Consider the following 6,886-nt stretch of genomic DNA (forward strand, 5'->3'; position numbering starts at 1 on the left):
TTAAAACATGCTATAATCATGCTATGGTAAGTGCTGAAATTCCTTTATGGTAAGGTCATCTTTATTACCTCCTTTAAATATTGCGCCAGAAATCTGAGCCAGTGAAATAAAGAAAAATGAGATTGGAAGGGAATTAATAAAACTGGCATTATTTATAGATGATCTGATTGCCTGTGTATAAAATCCAAAAGAATATACTACTAAGTTATTAGAATAAAAATGAGAATTTGTCAGGGTTGTTGGATATGATGTTATGACAGCCCATGAGACAGGTGCCTAGAGATCTCACCTTCTGAGACTTACAGTTTTGTAGTCTCCTATATTGTGATCAGTAGAATACAGCAGAAACTACTGACCTACCTCTTCCAAGATTAGGCTATGATACACATTATAACTCTCCTCTTAGTTGTTCTGTCTCTCTCTTATGCTGGGAGAAGCCAGCTGCCTGTTATGAGCTGCCCTACAGGGGAAGCCCAGGCATTGAGGGACTGACAGTAGCCCTGGGAGTGAACTTGGAAATGGACCCTCCAGCTACAGACTAGTTTCTGAATGAATGTATCCCTGGCTGATAATCTTTATTACAACCTTATGAGAGGTCTTGAGCCCAAAACTTCCAGCTAAGCAGCTACTAAAATTCTAACTTACAGAAACTGTGAGATAATAAATCTTTGTGGCTGTAGGACACTAAGTTTGGGATAGCTAGTTACTTGGCAATAGATGACTTGGATAAGTCATTCCTGGTGGTTCGGGTAAGTGTCCCCAAAGGCCTTTGTGTAGAAGGTTTGGTCACCACCCTGTGGTACTATTGGAGGTACTAGAACCTTCAGTAGGTGAGGCCTAGTGGAAGGAAGTTAGGTCATTGGCTGCATGCACTTGAAGAAGGTATTGAACCCAGCATCTACCTGTCTCTCTCTTCCCTTTCCAGCCACCATGCAGTGAACAGGCGTTATTCTAACACACGCTCCTGGCTTCAGGCCCAAAAGTAATGGTGCCAAGTATCATGGACTAAAACCTCTGAAACCATGGGCAAAATAAATCCTTCCTTCTTATAAGTTGGTTATTTCAGGTATTTTGTCACACTTTTGGAAAGCTAACTAACACAAAGATCAATACCTAAAAGTGAAATGAACATCTCTCCATAAATAGTAAACAGAAAATTTTTGGAAAGGATTTTTTTTATACAGTAGCAACGATAACATAAAATCCTTTAGAATAATAGATATAAAAAAAGTTTTACAAAAACTTTATGGAGAATTACTGAAGTGTATTGAAATTAAAGTCATCTATATTTATGTTCAGGAAGACTTAATATCATGATCATATTAATCTAGTATTTTAAGCAATGCCAATCAAAACTAAATGTGAGTAGATTTTTTTTTAAAGTAACTTTTTGTTCTAAAATCTGTGTGGAAGGAGAAAGAGCCAGGAAGAATTTGTTGGTAGGACTTGCTGGAGCAAGTACCAAGTTTTCTTATAAAATTACAGTAACTAATATAGTGGGGGGATGAGATCAGGGAAGGACAGTTTCCAGTGGAACAAAACACAGAGCCTAGAAACAAGTCTGCACACATATGAAGACTTGGCCATTACAGAGCTAGAAATGACACTAAATGGGAAGGACGTGGACGTCACAATTATTGGGCTGGAGCAAATTGTTATCCATGTGGAAAATTATGAGAGCAGTCTTGCACAAGAGACAGATCCAAGGGATTAAGTAATTAAAGATGAGAAAGAAGAGAAAGCTTTTAAGAAATTTCTGGAGAATATATAGAAGGCTTTTAGGAAATTGGAAAGAATTTATAAAATGAAATGTAAACCAAAATGAAACAACTGGTAAATTTAACCACATTAAAATCTAGATTTTTTTTTTTTAAGTCAAGACAACATAAAGGAAGTGGGTGTGGTAGTCCAGAACTTGGGAAGTGGAGGTAGGAGGATCACGAGTTTGACGCTAGCCTGGAGTATGCAATGAGAACCTGTCTCACAAAGGGAAATTTTCTCCCAAAATTACAAATTGAGAGAAATTATAGCTGACAAACAATTAGTATCCACAGTACATAAAAAAGTCCATTACTTAGGAGAGGAAAAAAAAAAACTTGTAGAAAAACAGGCAAAAATGCTTGAATAGGCATTTCTCAGAAGAGGAAACATGAATGGCAAAAAACCATGAAAAGATCCTCAATCTCATTAATAGCCAGGAAGAAGCAAATTAAAAGCTACATTGAGATGCTATTTCACATTAACCTGGATGGTAAACATTAAAACACCTGTAAATAACAAGTGTTGGTGAGATTGTGGGTGATAGATCTCATGCCATGCTGCCATAGAGTGCCATAACCACTTGGGAAACAATTTAGCATTGCCAAGTTGAAAATGCATTGCAAGTCCACTCCTATGTACATATTCTACACAGAAACTCTGCATATGTATATCAGGGAATATATAAGAATGTTCATGACGGTATCATTTGTAAAAGCAGTACAAATATCTATTAACAGTAGATTGGATAAATAGAGTCACATAAAGAAGATCCTAAAGTATTGCTGAGATTTTCTTTTCTTTTTTTTTGTGGTGCTGGGGTTTGCCCACCTTTTTGGTGGCTTACACCTTTTTTTTATGATGGATTTTTTTGAGATAGGGTCTTCTGAGCTATTTTCCCAGGCTGGCTTCGAACCTTGATCCTCCTAATCTCTGCCTCCCAAGTAGTTAGGATTACAGGCATGAGCCACCAGTGCCCAGCTGATATTTTCTTTCTAAACAAACGTTTCTTGTACATACATTACACATATTACTTCATACATAAATAATATTTTATAATAATAATTTAAAGTTTTTGTTAGTATGTATAAGCACAATAAGACCTTTCCCATTTGCCTCCTGTAGAGCGCTTTGATTTTCTTTTCTTCACTTTTTGGGGAGGGTTAAGGGTAGGGATGATCTCTTCCTTCTGTAACCCTTAAGAACACTACTTGTTTTTGGAACATCTGGTATTTGGAAGCCTTCTTACCCCAGCTTTTAGAATATGGTCTGAATTCATGACATAGATAGTCTTAGTGTGCTGTTTCTAATCTTTGAGACCTAAAATTATGTCAAATTGAGTGGAATATTCAATTGTGCTCTCACTGCTGCTGCAGTCATGCAAATAAAAGCTAAATTCTTACGTGTTTCTTCAGAGGACCAGCTATTCTCTAAGCTTTTAGTGCTTACGCTAGGGTTCTAGGTGACAAAAAGGGCAATGTTATTTACTATAGGAACCACTCTCCCTTGACATTCTGAATGGTGCCCATGTAATGGACAGTCCCTTGCTGGTACTACCACCTACAACTATAGCCACTTACAAACCCCTGCCTTTCTGATTCCTAGCTCATTCTTCCAGCCCTTACTTATCTGTGCCAAGAGTTTATCCAACCAAGGTAGAGAGAGGAATCCTCTTGTCTTGGGAACAGTCTCAACAGTTTGATTATATACCCAACTAATTTCAGTGTGCTTAAAAACAATGACCAGGCCGTATCTAGCCAAAACCTGCCATTATTGCAACCAGGCATAAATGCCAAATGTCACAAAAAGTGACAGTCATAAAGGTATGCCCCGGCTCCTGGCTAGCTGCTGGTGCAGGTTCATCCTGTCCTTTGCCTCCTTTGTGTTCTGTCAATAGGTTAGTAGCTCATGTATTAACAGTCCATGACGACCTTGTGCCCACTGAGTCAGAGGAATTGGTGAATCACATGCTCACCCCTGTCAGATATTTTATCCCTGTCATTTATAATGCTGACCAGGTTCGAAGCACCTAAAACTGGCTGTAACCAGAGACCTACAAAGACTAAGTGTCCAGTTATGTGCACTGTTGGATGGTGCGACCTTCAAAATTAATCTTTGTATACCCCAGGCAATAAACTGCTTGTTCATGTGTCCGCCTCTGGATGTGTGATAGACCTTCTTCCTTGTGGCAGCTGACACTCTCTGGCTCTGACCAGTTATATCACATGGGATTATACCTATCAGCTAGCCAGAATCTTGATCTTGCTGCTACCCAAGTCCTGATTAACTACTTTGAAAAATGGAAACACCCCTCCACCAAAGCAAACACCTTGGTAGCAAATAACAAAACATCCTATGTGCATATTTAAACTATGTTTATGTAGATTATCATTGTCATAACATTATTTTTGGATCTTAGAGCTTTCCAAAAATAATTGCATATAATTTCCAAAAATATGATTGCATTTTTATACATGTTGAGTGAGAGAATAAAGTATCCACAGATAATTATCCTATGGATGATTGGAAATGGAGATGAGTTTACAATTGGACATATGTTACAGTTTGGATGTGAAATGTCCTCCAAAAGAGCTCAAGTGTTGGGGGTGTGGTCTCCAGTTGGTGGTACTATTTTGGGAGATTCTGGAAACTTTAGAAGGTAGGGCCTAGCTGGAAGAAGTATGTACTTGGGAGTATCTTGTTCCTGGCTCCTGTGTCTCCTCTTTGCTTTCTGGCTACTAAAAGGTGAACCATCTCCTCTTCCACATGCTCCCACTGCCATGACATTCTGCCTCACCACAGACCCGGAATGGTTATAGACAAACAGTCCTCCTCCTCCTCCTTCTTTTTCTAATGGTACTGGGGTTCGAACTCAGGGCCTTGGACTTGCTAGGCAGGTGCTCTACCACTTGAGTCACTCCTCTATCCCCAACTGACCCAGAGTCAACAGAGCCAAGGACTGTGGACTGAAATTTCTGAAACCATGAGCAAAATAAATAATCCCTCCCCTTAAATTATCAGATATTTTGTCACGGCAACATAAAGTCTGACTAACCCAACATAAATATTGGTGGGGGGAATGAGGGAAGCAAGCTCTCTAAGGAATTTTCTTCCTCCTAACTCCTATCTACTTGTCCCAGCTCTACTGTCTGGTGCTCCACTGGTAAGTGCGTGATACTCCCTCAGCCCCTGCACCCTGGAGGGCTCTTCTCTGACTTTTTTCCAGCTACACCCTATGCAGTGAGTTCATAAGGACAAGGGGATGTGTCCCCAGTCGGAGACTGTGCATGTCTGGAGCCTGTGCATGGCACCCCTGGACCTTAGAATTGCTTCTCCAGGTGTCCTGATGTCACCTCCTGGGCTCCTGTTGGCCTCTGAGTGTGCCATCTTGAGGGTAGATTATACCACAGAGACTACACTTGGACCCGAAAGGTGGCCGTTTGGAGGATGGGCGTAGCAGGGTATATGTGGACAGGACTGGGATATGTGGGCTGGAGTGTCTACTGGATGAAGGGAACGCCCCAGCGGAGCAGGATGAAGCCAGGGTAAGAAGGTAAAGGCACTGGCTGGTTGGGGCTTCCATTTGTATTCTTGAGCTGGGTCCTTGAATGATGGGGGACTTCAACTCTACTTACTGTTTCCTATCTCAGTCCTTCGGTTGCTTGAGGTCTGCATCCTTCTTTCCATTTTATTCCTCCATTCTTCTTGGCATGCCTGCTCTGAAACTCCCAGCTGAATGTGCACTGTGGTAAGGCAAGCACAGTTCTTCTTTTCCATCTCTGTTTACCCCACACCCTATCCCACCCTGGCTTTTTGTTCTGGCTTTCCCCCTTTTGTCTCTTAAAAGGCAGAGTGGAGCAGTTAGCTGACACAGTAGATGGTGGGAGGCCTCAGTAGGATTGTACAGGTTTACCTTGGGTGGGAAGCAGAGACCCTGTCCTGGGGTGACATTGCAGGGAGAAAGGGGAGCTTTCATCTCTGGACTTCCTTTACAGACAGGCAGTGTGTGCTGGAGAAGCTGGGAGCTGCTGGAAGATGCCTGACCAGCCCACCAGTGGGGAAATGGTGGAGCCACTGACGAGGCACCTGGGGGACTTAAGCTCCTGGGAGTTGCAAGAACCTTTGGTGAGGGAATTAATATCTTATAACCCTGTATTTACACATTGTATTTAACATATGGAAGGAACTTTCCTAGGTCAATTATGTAACGTGATCCTAGTACAATCTGCCAAAATTGGACTTGGAAGAAATTTTACCACAAAATGGCAATAAGTAACTAATGTCATTGTTACTTTTGCCCTCCCTTTGCTCTTTGGCTGACTTCTTCCTCAGCCTCCATGTCAAAGCTTAAGTGTCACCTCTCTGATGACCCATTGTCATAGAGGCAAAGAGACAACCCACACATTGGGAGAAAATATTTGTAAATCGTATGTTCGATGGGAGAATATGTAAGGAACTCAAACTGCTCAATAGCAAGCAAATAACCCTATTAAAAAATGAACAAAGAAACTAAATAGACATTTTCCAAAAGAAGACATACAAATGGCCAACAGGCATATGAAAAATTGCTCAATACCGCTAATCATTGGGGAAATACAAACAAAAAAAATTACAGTTCAGTCAGGCATGGTGAAGCATACCTATAATTCTAGCTACACTGGAGGTGGAGACAGGAGGATCAGAGTTTGAGGCCAGCACAGGCAGAAGTGTGAGGCCCTGTTTGAAAAAGCAAACCTAAAAACAAAAGGACTAGGGGCTCAGCTCAAGTGGCATAGTGCTTGCTAAGCAGGAGGCCCTGAGTTTAACGCCCCATACCGCCAAAATGATAATGAAAAAAAATCATAATGAGATATTATCTCACAACTGTTATTACCAAAAATATGAAAGATAACATACGCAGTTGAGAATGTGGCGAAAAGGGACCACTTACACACCAATAGTGGGAATGTACGATCATTTTGGAAAACAGTATGGGGATTCCTCAAAAAACTAAAACGAATTACTATATAATCAAGCAATCCCACTTCTGGCTATTTGTTCCAAATGAATTAAGGTCAGCATATTGAAGAAATAGCTAAACTCCCATGTTTATTACAGCACTATTCACAATAGACAAGATATAGAAACA

This window comes from Castor canadensis, chromosome 7 (assembly GCF_047511655.1).
Source record: "Castor canadensis chromosome 7, mCasCan1.hap1v2, whole genome shotgun sequence".
Lineage (NCBI taxonomy): Eukaryota > Metazoa > Chordata > Mammalia > Rodentia > Castoridae > Castor > Castor canadensis.